This window comes from Gossypium arboreum, chromosome 6 (assembly GCF_025698485.1).
Source record: "Gossypium arboreum isolate Shixiya-1 chromosome 6, ASM2569848v2, whole genome shotgun sequence".
Lineage (NCBI taxonomy): Eukaryota > Viridiplantae > Streptophyta > Magnoliopsida > Malvales > Malvaceae > Gossypium > Gossypium arboreum.
Window position 1 is genome coordinate 126,074,272 of NC_069075.1, and position 16,111 is coordinate 126,090,382.

The following is a 16,111-nucleotide window of genomic DNA, read 5'->3' on the forward strand; positions in this document are numbered from 1 at the left end:
TTCCATTCTGAATAAAAAATTCAATCGATTAATGGAGCACTCAATCTGTTTTCTATTATTTCTATTCAACAAAGGTGACTATGAAAATGGAAATGAAAACTAAAAGAAAAGGAGACCAAAGATTTTTTTTTCCAATTCAAAGATTAATTTGATGCATTGGTTTTGATTATCTCGGGAAACCAAATTAACATTTTCCTCCAATTAATTTAGAAAATTAAATTAATTAAATTTATTTAATTAAAAACTCAATTAATTTACTTGGTTGGACATCCATGTTGGCATTTAAAACCTATTTTAACTACCATTGGATTGTCGTTTAGGAGGTATTAGATCTTAACAGTAAAGTGACCATTTCGTAACAAAACGATAACGTAAGTGACTAAAACGTAATATTTTAAACATAAATAATTAAAATATAACTTAAGACAAATAAAAGTGGTTATTTTAGTAGTTTACCCTTTCTTTTTCCCCATTTTTTAGACTTGGGAATTTCTATGTAGCCTTTTAAAATTTTAACCTAAAAAGTAAAAAGGGGAGGGCAGTTTGAGAGGTACATTAATAGTTATCCTTTTGAATTTAATTAAGTGTAAATTACAGAAATAGTCACTGAACTATTGCCTGTGTTGAGTGTGACTCCTCTTTCAGTCAAATTTGAGAAATAATCTTCCAGTTAAACTCTGTTTACTTGTTTCAATCAAAATCTGATTAGTCTAGATTATTTTATTATTATTTGACCTGTGAATTTAGCTTAAAAATTGGCTCTGTTATAACCTTAGAAAAAACACCCATTAGAGATTAGAACTCATAACACTTTTAGAGAATTTTGTGTTTACGTTTTGAGGGTTCTTTGTTTTCGGGTTTTCAGGGTTTAGTTTTTATTTCTATCTTTTGTACTACTTGTTCTTTTACCATTATAGTATAATTATCTTTGCTCATGGTTTTTATCCTCTTTGGAGAAGTTTTTTCATGTTAAATTTTTATGTTCAATTTCTCGATTTCTTTTGCTATTTTTCCTTGTTCATTGCTTAATCAGGTTGATCCCCAACAAGTGGTATCAGAGCTAGTTTAATTTTCGTAGATCAACTTATTTAGAGATGGTAGCAATAAGATTTGAAATTGATGAGTTCGATGGTGTCACAAATTGTAATACCCCTACCCGTATTCATTGCCGGAATAGGGTACGAGGCATCTAGGAGTTCTGAATTAAATTTTTTTCAATTCAACATATTTTCATGATAGATTCATGCATTTATATAAGATAACGTCATCACATATCTATAACAGGTTTGTTAACCATACTAATGGCTAACTTTACATTCATTTCACGTTAACATTTACTTTGTTAGCTTATACATGCCATTGATTTCCAAAATAAAGTTTCTTTATATACCGAAATCCCGAGGTTGAAATGTGATGTGTCTCCACCAAATCCGACCTCCGACCTCTTAACACTACAAAATAGGGAAAAAGGAAGCGGGTAAGCACTTTGTGCTTAGTAAGCTCATGTAACAAGAATTATACTTACCTAATATTTTCAATACAATATAATAAACATTCATATATCCATTCAATGCATTATTACCCTAACATGCACAAACTCAACATTCAAGTTAGTACAATAATTTCCATGTATCAATAATATATATATATATATACCATGATTGATGTACTCATCAATACCATGATTTTCATTCCTTATTATTTTTCATATTTATCCCGTTGAATCTATAGGAATTTGATGGATTTTCAGAGGTACACTTTTAGTGTACAATTCGGTCCGTCAATTCATATTCATGTGCGACATTTCCATTTCGAGAGCACACTCATGAACCTCAACCTTGCGGTGGGATTACGGTCGAGCTAAATCTCGCAATATAAACTCATAGAGTATTGTCGGGATTACCGGTCCAAAGCTAAATCCCTACAACGACAATTACTCTAATGAGCTTGGATCTGAATTACCAGTCCAGCTAAATTCAGACCCTAATTCGGATTACCCGTCCGGCTAAATCCATTTTACACACATATTCTTCTGGAGGGCTATATCAGATAGGATCACCCGTCCGGCTAGATCCTTTTACCGTCAATTCCTTTTCAGAGATCCATCGAATTTTCCTTTCATTCAAACGGGATTTCTTCCCATTTTATCAAATATATCAATGTTTCATAAATTTTCATACAATGAACATTCAAATCATATTCACATTAATAACATACAATTTCAAGCATTTAAGAATATAATTCAAGTTACACAAACTTACCTTGATACTTGTTTGTAAACAGTAAAAATCTATTAATCCCGAACTTTTTCCTTTCCTCGATCTAGCTTCATATTTGAATCTTCTGAATCTAAATAAATAAATTTAATTATCAATTTAATACATTTCATTTTCATATGCAACATTCTCTATAATTCAACTATTATTTATAGTTTATTCAAAGGTGTCTACTTGAGTCATAGTCACTAAATTATTTATAACTTGAGCTACGGAACCCCAAATTAAGATCCGTTAATTTTTCATGAAACTAGACTCATATATATTTTTACCATAAAATTTTCAGAATTTTTGGTTTAGCCAATCAGTAAAGTTTATTCTTCAAAGTCACCCCTGTTCTGTTGTCTAACAGTTCTGACCCTTCTTCACTAAAAATAAATTATATCTTTATAAAGAATTCAAATGATGTTATTGTTTGTTTCTATTAAAAATAGACTCATTCAGAATTGTAGACATATAAATTTAAGTCCCTAATTATTTTTATTCAATTTTGTATAATTTTTCAAAGTCAGAACAGGGGAACCCAAATTCATTCTGACCTTGTCTCACAAAATTCATTATATCTCAAAATTTACAAATCCATTGCTTACAATATTTATTCTATGAGAAACTAGACTCAATAAGCTTTAGTTCCATATTTTTTTCATCTTCTAATTCGATTCCTACAATTTTTGGTGATTTTTCAAAGTTAGTCTACTGCTGCTGTCCAAACTGTTTTAGTGCAAGTCGTTTATTACCATTTTTCCCTAAGCTTTTAATAAATGATAATTTCGTCCCTACTCAATTAGCCTCTCAATTGAGCTGATTTTTCTCAATTAACATTTTATTCTATCACCTTAAACTAGTTTACAACCTTTAGGAATCAGAATTTCAGCAATAGACTTTAATTCCAAACATTTTCACAATTAGGTCCCAAAAATTTCCATTGAAATTGCCTAATAAAATCATCTCATAAACAAATTAAAGCTTTAATTTCATTCTATTTCATCATAAACTTACAGCACTCAACCATGGTGACTTTCAATTTCATCCATGAAATCAAAAACTAATGAATTTAATAGTAGGATCTAGTTGCAAAAGTCTTAGAAACACAAAAATTACAAGAAAAAGGCAAGGATTAACTCACTTGGTGCAAAAATTATCAAATACCAGCTTAGAGAACCCTCCTATGGCATCTTTAGCTGCTGGAATTGAAGAGAAATGAAGAGAAATCTAGATATTTCCTATTTAGTCCTAGTTTTATTTAGTTAATTTTGCAATATTCCAATTTTACCCTTAATTTATCAATTTTTCTGCTGATTTCATACCCTTGCCGTTCAGCCCAAATAACTTTTGAGTCCAATTTCCTTTTATATCCTTTCTCATTAGACTAATAAGCTATTTAATCACTCTAGCAACTTTTACACCTATTACAATTCAGTCCTTTTCATTTAATTGACTACCAAAACATTAAAATTTCCTAACGAAATTTTAATACCACATTAATAACATTTCATAAATATTTATAAAATTATTTTTGACTCAATTTTATGAGATAGAGGTCCCGATACCTTATTTTACCCAATTTCTTCAATAATTTCTTTTTCTAACTAATCACTAAATTGATAAAATTTTCCTATCAATATTTTCATACGATTTTCCTATCATATAAATTTTCAAGCAAAAATATTGAAATAAATTTCTCTTTAAATCGGATCTATGGTTACTGAAACCATTGTTCGATAACCTTGAATTTAGGCCATTACAACTCTCCCCTTTTAAGGATTTTCGTCCTCGAAAATCTTACCGATAAAGAGGTTTGGGTATTGTTTCCTCATTGCCTCCTCCGGTTCCCATGTTGCTTCCTTAATCCGTGCTTTTGCCACAATACTTTCACCAAATTTATCTTTTTATTTCTAAGCTCTTTTGTCTCCGTACAATATCTTGACCGGTTCTTCACCGTAAGTCATATCCTGTTGAATCTCTACTTTTATCGAGAAATAACATGTGAAGGATCTGATCGATATCGTCGTAACATAGATACATGAAAAACATTATGGATTCTATCAAGTTCCGGTGGTAATGCCAATCGATAAGCGACCGGTCCAATTCTTTCTATGATTTCATAGGGCCCGATAAATCTTGGACTCAATTTACCCTTTCGACCGAATCGAAGAACTTTCTTCCAAGGAGACACTTTCAGAAATACCTTGTCACCGACTTGAAATTAAATCTCTTTTCGCTTAAGGTTGACATATGATTTTTGACGATCGGAAGCTGCTTTTAAACTATCTCGAATAACCTTTACTTTTTCTTCTGTTTCCCGGATCAAATCAACCCTATGTATCTTCCTTTCACTGAGCTCTGTCCAATATAACGGTGTTCTACATTTTCTACCATACAAAGCTTCATACGAAGCCATTTTAATACTAGACTGATAACTGTTATTGTAAGCAAATTCAATCAAAGGTAGATACCTCTCCCAATTACCTTCAAACTCTAGTATACAACATCGAGACATATCTTCCAATACTTGAATTACACGCCGATTGACCATCCGTCGAGGATGAAATGCGATCTTTGAAATACAACCGAGTACCCAAGGCTTCTTACAATTTGTCCCGAAACGAGGCGTAAATCGGGATCTCTATCGATATAATGGAGACAGGCACTCCATGTAACGACAATCTCGGATATGTACAGTTCAGCTAGTTTATTTAAAGAATAATCCATACGTACCGGAATAAAGTGAGCTGACTTTTCCAATCGGTCTACAATCACCCAAATAGCATCTTTTTCCTCGGAGACAAAGGTAGCCCCGATACAAAATCCATAGTGATTCTTTCCCATTTCCATTCCGGTATAGTAATTGGCTGAAGTAACCCCGAAGGTACCTGATGCTCAGCTTTAACTTGTTGACATATTAAACACCTTGATACAAATTCGAGATATCACGTTTCATTCCCGACCACCAAGACATCTTTTTGAGATCATTATACATTTTATTACTCCTTGGATGTACGAGACATAGTACTACCGTGGGCCTTGCGTAGAATCTTCAGATGAGCTCAATTCGAGGTACACATACCCTACCTCCGAATAATAAACAATCATCGAACCAATCAAATTCGAATCATTACGACTCACACTGTGTCTGTTTAACTTGTAACTTCTCATCATTCTTCCGAGCTTCACATATTTTCTGTAAAATGTCGGTTTAGCTCTCAATTCAGCTAGGATTGAACCATCATCATCAATGATAACCGAGTATTCATAGCTCGTAAAGCAAGCAGAGATTTCGGCTCAAAGCATCAGCTACAACATTAGCCTTACCGGATGGTAATCAATAATCAAATCATAGTCCTTTATTAGTTCAAGCCACCTTACATCTCAAATTCAAATCTTTTCGTGTCATCAAATATTTCAAGATTTTATGATCGGTATAAATATGACATTTCTCACCGTACAAGTAATGCCGCCATATCTTGGTATAAATACAATAGCACTAATTCAAGATCATGTCTTGGGTAATTTCTTTCATGTGGTTTAAGTTGTCTTGAAGCATAGGCTATTACTTTACCTTCTTGCATCAAAACACAACCTAAACCATTTAATGAGGCATCACTTGTAAATAACAAATTCCTTACCGGTTCAAATTTGCACTAATACTGAGTGCTTTCGTTAATAGGTCTTTCAATCGGTTGAAACTTTGTTGACATTCGTCATCCACTCGAACTTTACATCTTTACGCAATAATCGAGTCATTGGAGAAGCTATCATAGAGAATCCTGTACAAATCTCCGATAATAACCAGCTAAACCCAAGAAACTTCTAACTTCGGATACATTCTTGGTGGACTCCAATTGACAATAGTGAGATTTTACTTGGATCTACCCCGATGCCTTGGCAGATACAATGTGTCCAAGAAAACTCACTTCTCGAAGCCAAAATTCACATTTCTTGAATTTAGCATACAACGCTTCTCTCGTAGAATTTGCAACACAATTCTCAAATGTTCGCATGTTCTTCTTCATCCCGAGAATAAACCAAAATATCATCAATGAATACTACTAAAAATCTGTCTAAGTACGGTCTAAATATCCGGTTCATCAAATCCATGAATCTGCAGTGCATTAGTTAGCCCAAACGGCATAACTAGAAACTCATAATGCCCGTACCTGGTTCTAAAGGCTGTTTTTGGCACATCTAACTCCTTTACCCGTAACTGATAATAACCTGATCGAAGATCAATCTTTGAAAACATAGTAGCACCTTTTAGCTGATAAAATAAATCATCAATCCGGGGTAATTGGTACTTATTCTTTATGGTTACTTTATTGTGCCGGTAGTCGATACACAATCTCAAAGACCCATCTTTCTTTTTCACAAACAGAACTGGAGCACCCCAAGGTGAATGACTCGGTCGAACAAAACCCCTGTCAACAAGCTCTTGCAATTGTGTCTTTAACTCTTTTAATTCTATAGGAGCCATCCGGTACGGAGCTATGGAGATCGGAGTAGTTCCCGGAATCAAATCTATAGAAAATTCCACTTCTCTTTCTGGTGGCAATCCTGGTAATTCTTCTGGAAACACATCAGAAAATTCACATACCACTGGAACTGCCTGTATCTTTGACTCAGATACCTTGGTGTCGAGTACATAAGCCAAGTAAGCATCATACCCCTTTTTGACATACCTCTGTGCTGCCATTACTGAAATCATATCAGATAACCCCTCTGTCTGATCAGATTTAACCCGGAGTAACTCACCGTTCTGACATTTTAACACAATATATTTTTGTTTACAATTTACTACCGCATCATGCTGGGTTAACCAATCCATACCCAATATCAGATCAAATTCATCAAATGGAAGTAACATCAAATCAGCCGGGAAACAATAACCTCTTACCATCAGTGGACAATTTTTACAAATTTTATCCACTAACACAGACTGGCCCAAGGGGTTCGAGACTTTAACCACAAATTCAGTAGGTTCAATAGATAAATTTTTAACAATTGCAAGTTTAACACATATATATGAATGCGTAGAACCAGGATCAATCAATGTAGTAATATCAGTATCAAGCAAAGAAAATGTACCAGTAATAACATCGGGTGCTGAAGCATCTTCTCTGGCACGAATGGCATATGTCCTAGCAGGTGCTCGTACCTCAGGCCTACCTATAGTATCTTTTGTAGCTCCTCGACTACCATCGATATTACCGGATGGTCGAGGTGGTCGCCTCGAAACTAAATTACTCGGCTTCGATATATGTTCAACTTCTTTTTCAACCCTTTCTGGACAATCTCTGAGGAAATGGTCAAAAGAACCACATCGGTAACAAGCCCCACTCTTAAATCGGCATTCACCAAAATGAGCTTTATTACAGTACTGGCATCTCGGTTTAGGAGTGCCAACACTGCCAACACTGGTCACTGATGGAGTAGAAGGCCTTGGATTAGTGCGTTGAGAACCTCGTTCTTTACCCGAATACCCAATGGCTGAAGTAGAACGATCCTGATATTTCTTCAATTTCTTTGAAGCAGAAAACTGGGATTTTCCCATCGGTCTTTTACTAAAAATTCGAGCTTCCCTCTCAGCCTGTTTCTTTTCTTTGCTCAATTCTTCTGCTTTATAAGATCTCTCTGCTAATGTAGCAAACTCTCGAATTTCAAGAATTCCGATCAGTAACTTAATGTCTTCATTCAACACTTCTTCGAATCGTTTGCACATTTCAGCTTCTGACTGTACCCATTCTCGAGCATATTTACTCAATCGAACAAATTCTCTTTCATATTCAGATACTGATCTATTGCCCTGTTTTAGCTTAAGAAATTCTTTTCTTTTCTGGTCAAGGAACCTCTGGCTGATATATTTTTTTTCTGAACTCGGTCTGAAAGAATTCCCATGTAATTTCTTCTTTCGGAACAACTGAAGCTTTAGTATTCCACCAATGGTAAGCTGTATCTTTTAGCAGTGAGACGGTACATTTCAGACATTCTTCTGGTGTACAAGATAATTCTTCCGAACCCGAGTAGTATTTTCTAACCGAATTCAGCCCGTTCGAATCATCATCAATCGCTGCTCAAATTCTTCCCCATATTTTCAATTTTATCTCTGGAGCTTTCCTTTTCGACAGATTCAAGACTGCACCTTGTGGGATCTCGGGAACAGGTGAAGGAGCAGGATGGGGAGCTTGAACTTGCTGCACTACAGGGTTAGTTCTTAAGTATTGATTAAACCATTCATTCATTATTTGAAAGAAGGTGTTTTGCCTCCTCCCTCGACCCTCTGTCTCGGGCCTTCTATCGCTAGTTTCTTCTCTTTGTCTTGAAGTCGAGCATGACTCCCGACTTCCTCAGATTGAGCTCGGTCGGATGACATTACTATAAGAAAACACATTTTAAATGGTCGGAGATATCACACTATCAATAATAATTTAAATGGCATGTATAGCTAATCCCGTATTTGCTACATCGGTCCTAGAACCGGCTAAACCGTAGCTCTGATACCAATAAATGTAATACCCCTACCCGTATTCATTGCTGAATAGGGTACGAGGCATTACCGGAGTTTACGAATTAATTATTTTTTTTTCAATTCAACATATTTTCATGATAGATTCATGCATTTATATAAGATAACGTCATCACATATCTATAACTGTGTTTGTTAACCATACTAATGGCTAACTTTACATTCATTTCACGTTAACATTTACTTTGTTAGCTTATACATGCCATTGATTTCCAAAATAAAGTTTCTTTATATACCGAAATCCTGAGGTTGACAGTGTGATGTGTCTCCGACCAAATCCGACCTCCGAGCTCTTAACACTACAAAATAGGGAAAAAGGAAACGGGGTAAGCACTTTGTGCTTAGTAAGCTCATGTAACAAGAATTATACTTACCTAATATTTTCAATACAATATAATAAACATTCATATATCCATTCAATGCATTATTACCCTAACATGCACAAACTCAACATTCAAGTTAGTACAATAATTTCCATGTATCAATAATATATATATATATATATATATATATATACCATGATTGATGTACTCATCAATACCATGATTTTCATTCCCTTATTATTTTTCATATTTATCTCGTTGAATCTATAGGAATTTCGATGGATTTTCAGAGGTACACTTTTAGTGTACAATTCCGGGTCCGTCAATTCATATTCATGTGCGCACATTTCCATTTCGAGAGCACACTCATGAACCTCAACCTTGCAATGGGATTACGGTCGAGCTAAATCCTCGCAATATAAACTCATAGAGTATTGTCGGGATTACCAGTCCGAGCTAAATCCCGCAACGACAATTACTCTAATGAGCTTGGATCCAATTACCAGTCAAAGCTAAATTCAGACCCTAATTCGGATTACCCGTCCTGCTAAATCCATTTTACACACATATTCTTGGAGGGCTATATCAGATAGGATCACCCGTCCGGCTAGATCCTTTTACCGTTAATTCCTTTTCGAGATCCATCGAATTTTCCTTTCATTCAAACGGATTTCTTCCCATTTTATCAAATATATCAATGTTTCATAAATTTTCATACAATGAACATTCAAATCATATTCACATCAATAACATACAATTTCAAGCATTTAAGAATATAATTCAAGTTACACAAACTTACCTTGATACTTGTTTGTAAACAGTAAAATCTATTAATCCCGAACTTTTCCTTTCCTCGATCTAGCTTCATATTTGAATCTTCTGAATCTAAATAAATAAATTTAATTATCAATTTAATACATTTCATTTTCATATGCAACATTCTCTATAATTCAACTATTATTTATAGTTTATTCAAAGGTGTCTACTTGAGTCATAGTCACTAAATTATTTATAACTTGAGCTACGGAACCCCAAATTAAGATCCGTTAATTTTTCATGAAACTAGACTCATATATATTTTTACCATAAAATTTTCAGAATTTTTGGTTTAGCCAATCAGTAAAGTTTATTCTTCAAAGTCACCCCTGTTCTGTTGTCTAACAGTTCTAACCCTTCTTCACTAAAAATAAATTATCTCTTTATAAAGAATTCAAATGATGTTATTGTTTGTTTCTATTAAAAATAGACTCATTCAGAATTGTAGACATATAAATTTAAGTCCCTAATTATATTTATTCAATTTTTATAATTTTTCAAAGTCAGAACAGGGGAACCCGAATTCATTCTGACCTTGTCTCACAAAATTCATTATATCTCAAAATTTACAAATCCATTGCTTACAATATTTCTTCTATGAGAAACTAGACTCAATAAGCTTTAATTCCATATTTTTTTCATCTTCTAATTCGATTCCTACAATTTTTGGTGATTTTTCAAAGTCAGTCTACTGCTGCTGTCCAAACTGTTTTAGTGCAAGCTGTTTATTACCATTTTTCCCCTAAGCTTTTAATAAATGATAATTTCGTCCCTACTCAATTAGCCTCTCAATTGAGCTGATTTTTCTCAATTAACATTTTATTCTATCACCTTAAACTAGTTTAAAGCCTTTAGGAATCAGAATTTCAGCAATAGACTTTAATTCCAAACATTTTCACAATTAGGTCCCAAAAATGAATTTCCATTGAAATTGCCTAATAAAATCATCTCATAAACAAATTAAAGCTTTAATTTCATTATATTTCATCATAAAATTACAGCACTCAACCATGGTGACTTTCAATTTCATCCATGAAATCAAAAACTAATGAATTTAATAGTAGGATCTAGTTGTAAAAGTCTTAGAAACACAAAAATTACAAGAAAAAGGCAAGGATTAACTCACTTGGTGCAAAAATTATGAAATAACAGCTTAGAGAACCCTCCTATGGCATCTTTAGCTGCTGGAATTGAAGAGAAATGAAGAGAAATCTAGATATTTCCTATTTAGTCCTAGTTTTATTTAGTTAATTTTGCAATATTCCAATTTTACCCTTAATTTATCAATTTTTCTGCTGATTTCATACCCTTTCCGTCCAGCCCAAATAACTTTTGGGTCTAATATCCTTTTATATCCTTTCTCATTAGACTAATAAGCTATTTAATCACTCTAGCAACTTTTACACCTATTACAATTCAGTCCTTTTCATTTAATTGACTACCAAAACATTAAAATTTCCTAACGAAATTTTAATACCACATTAATAACATTTCATAAATATTTATAAAATTATTTTTGACTCGGTTTTACGAGATAGAGGTCCCGATACCTTATTTTACCCAATTTCTTCAATAATTTCTTTTTCTAACTAATCACTAAATTGATAAAATTTTCCTATCAATATTTTCATACGATTTTCCTATCATATAAATTTTCAAGCAAAAATATTGAAATAAATTTCTCTTTAAATCGGATCTATGGTTACGAAACCATTGTTCCGATAACCTTGAATTTAGGCCATTACACAAATTTCAATATGTGGCAAGTTCGGATGATGGAAATTCTAGTTCAAACCAGCCTGAAAAAGTTTGTTATCGGAAAAAAGCCTGAGAATCTAAATCAAACAAAATGGGAAGAGCTTGATGAAAAGACATTGTTTGCAATTCAGTTGTGCCTCGTGAATACGTTATTGCAGGAGGTATTTATGGAGAAAATCTCATCCGCCTTGTGGAAAAGGTTAGAAATTCTTTATGCGACTAAGTCTCTAGCTAACCGTTTAGCGTTGAAACAACGTCTATTTACGTTTCGTATAAATAAATGTGAGCTTCTTAGAGATCACATCAGTCAATTCCTTACTCTTTTAAATGATTTAAAGAATGTTGATGTTCAGATTGATGATGAAGATCAGACTTTGCTATTATTGTGCCCGTTACCCCTTCATACAAGTCTTTCAGGAAGACTCTGAGTTATGGTAGAGACAAAACTCTCGTTCGAAGATGTGAAGGGTCATTTGTTGAGTAGAGACAAACTCGACAATGATTTTGGTTCGGATAGTAAGACAAAAAGGCAAGCTTTCGTCTTGGTATCATCAAAGAAGTGAAACAAAATATGTCGATATTGTAAAAAGTTAGGTCACATCAAAGCAGATTGTTATAAACTGCGAAATAAAAAAGCTGCAGAGAGTAACGAGGAAGATGTAGCTGGTGCTAATTTGGCCGATGAAAACGGTGATGATTTCCTGTTAGTGTCAACAAGCGATAACTCCAAGCTTATATCCAAGTGGATCCTAGATTCAGGATGTTCTTTCCACATGTGTCTTAATAGAGAATGGTTCTCCACATACAGTTCGGTTGAAGGTGGAGTTGTGCGCATGAGAAACGCTTCATCCAGTAAGGTAATTGGTGTTGGTACTGTTAAAATTAAGATGCATAATGAGACAATTAGGACACTCTCAGATGTCAAGTATGTACCTGATTTACGAAAGAATCTCATCTCATTAAGTATTTTTGACTCAAAAGGATGCAGAATCAATATCGAGTCGAGCGACATTAAGGTATCTCATGGAGCTCTCGTTTTGTTAAAAGGTAAAATGGTTGGCAATCTTTATATTCTGGAAGGTTCTACAGTGACTGGTGAAATTGGATGTCCATCGTTCATTACGGAGTCGAAGTCAACTCGTTTGGAGCAGAGGCAACTTGGTTATAGGAGGGAAAAATGTATGACCTTTTCGTTGAAGGGAGGTTTTCTTTTGGATGCATGTTTTGAAAAGTTAGGGCACTGTATTCGTGAAAATCAGACCCGGGTTAGTTTTGATTTGGTAGTGTACAAGTAGAAGGCTAGAAGTCTTCCAGTTTCTAAGACATATTCGACTCAGTTAATTCCCTGCATAGTTCAAGATAGGCCCGTGGCGGGCTTTGGCAAAGATGGCGTTGTGGAAATATGAGTCAAGGTGGAGATTTGTTGAGTATGGTTCCTATTTCAGTTAAATTTGAGAAATAATCTTTCAATTAAACTCTGTTTATTTGTTTCAATCAAACTTTGATTAGTCTAGATTATTTTATTATTGTTTGACCTATGAATTTAGCTTACATAGGCTCTTTTATAACTTTAGAAAAGACACCATTAGAGATTAGAATTTATAACACTTTAGAGAATTTTGTGTTTATGTTTTGAGGGTTTTTTATTTTTGAGTTTTCGGGATTTAGTTTTTATCTCCATCTTTTGTACTCTTCGTTCGTTTGCCGTTATAGTATTAATATTATTTGCTTGTGGTTTTTTATCCTTTTTGGAGGGGTTTTTCCACGTTTAATTTGTGTGTTCAGTTTCTCAATTTCTTCATTTATTTTTACTTGTCTGTTACTTAATCGGGTTGATCCCCAACAACCTACATTCTATTTTGGTCATTAAACTTTTAAAGTTTCCAATTTAATCATTAAACTATTCAAAATCAAAATTTTTTGTCATTGAATGTTAACACCACCTAAAGTTTGACATGTGGGCTTTTTATTGGTCTAATAATAAATTTAGCTCTCTAATATTTACATATTGTATCAATTTAATCCTAAATGTAAAAACTCAATAAATTTAACCCTCAATATTTATAAAATTGATCATTTTAATTTAAATTTTAAAAGTTCAATAAATTTAACCCTAATTTTAATTTTTAAAAAATTGTAAAATTTAGGACGTAATAAAAACTTATAGAAACATAAGCCATGCATGAAACAATGATACAGGCAGAGAATGCAACTTATGAGTTATGATACAATAATGATTATAATACAGCAAATTCATATTGAACATATATCATATTTATACTTTAAAAACTAGTTAATTAATTTTATTTTAATTATAGTTAATTCAACATAAATTATATTTATAGTTGTAAAAGCTCCTTAAATAAAAGATATTGAGATCTCGAATTTAATATCTAACATAAGATTTATTTTAAGCGAGAAACGTAACTTCTCAAAAGAATAGTAATTTGTGCACCAAAATACTATTTATATTGTATCATGTTTGAATCATTTTTCATATTACATCTTATTTTATAATGCCCATATTTTAATTTCTTTTTGATTTCTTTCTATCATATATACTTTACGTATATTAATTAATATTTTAAAGTTATAAATATTATAATTTTAATTACGAAAAAATTAAATATTATATTATAATATTGAAAAAATATTATATAATAAGTATACTTAGGCTTAATATATTATTTGGTACTCAAGTTTTATTTTTTTCTAATGGAGTACCTGTGTTTTTTAGTCCTATTTGGTACATATATTTAACAATGGTATTTTGCACCTAAAGGTAAAGATGTTAACTATTATTTGTTTAATTGAATTGATTTGACAAAAGTTAATTACTAATATTATTAGATTTGTATTGCGTCTTGACCGCTCTATTATGCCTGAATTTGAGATTTAATTGTTACACATTAATTTCTATTGTAACTTGGTCCCTTGAGTTTTATAATATTATTAATTAGTCCAAATAGTTAATATCATTAATTTTACTATTAAAACATTAAGTGTTTATATATAATTTAAATGCCTTAAGGGTCTTAGGTACGAATATGTAGCTTTTGCCTTTTTATATCTGTTAGGTTTGATTTTTTTTTGGTATATAATAAAACAATGATCAAACTTGATTTTAGCTCTTAAACTATGCTTAAACTCGAGATTTAATCTATATACATTATTTTTATATAATTTAATTATTTTACTTTTGTAATACCATTAATTAATCTAAATATTTAGTATTATACTTTAAAAGGTAATAATAACCTAAAATTGAGTAGCGAAAAACATATAATTGTACTCAGGTTTAGATCAGATTTTATTTTACATTCTTTTAACAACCTTAATTAATTTTAAGATTTTCGGCCACTTTAATTATTGATTACCAACATCACCTTATTTCCGAAAATCTCTGATCGCCTCAATATAATATTTCTTTCAATCTTTCAGCAATAATGTTGTGAATTAAATATTAATTCAATTCACTTCGTTATTATTACAGTAATTTAAAAATATTAATTTAAGTGTGATTAAGTAATAATATTTTTTAGAAACACATAAATTTTTAATTTAAAGATTAAAAAATTATGAAAAATTTAAAAGAAGAATAACTTAAATTAAGATCATCCTAAAAGTATAGTTTTTAAGTACTAATAACATAATACAACATCATCAAAATTTAAAGACATACAAATAATATTATACACTTATCTATATATGGTATTTTTTCTAATTTAATTTAATTTTAATTAATTACATAAAAATAATTAAAACTTTGGAAAAAGATATGTTGGAACTATAGGTGAAAAAACCCATAAAGAATTTTTTTTTGAAAAACATGAAATAAAAAATTAAAAATTAAAAGAAGAGACCATTAATTGGTACTAAGTTAGGCAGATAAAACTAGCTCAACATAAGTGGCACATGCTTCATATGTCGCTGGTTAGAACAACATATTATTTTATTTATTTTGCCTTGAAAAGTAATATAAATTAAAAGATGTTGGGATTTTATTTTCTTAGGTTTGGGTTGATTGCTGTTGGACCAACCTATTTCATGGAGATGAATCACGTTTGCTGGAGTTATATAATGATGATGGGCGCACTTCGTGTCACAAATATGATTATTTATTCAGTATTGCACTAAAAGCATCCAAGTTCTGGTTAACCTAACATAATGCTGATAGGTTCATTTTATTTAATATAAAGCCTAATACCCTAAACCTATACATCAAAAAATAGCACGAGGTGACTATGCTCATATTTATAAACTCCCACAACTTCACACCGCCATCGTTTTCTCTACTTTAAGATGTTCATTATTTATTTAATCAATTCAAGCAAATATGGTTTTATTTTGTTTGCCCTCAAAATTCAATCAAAGATTTACAAACAAAGCTAAACACACAACAACGATGCATGTAGGCC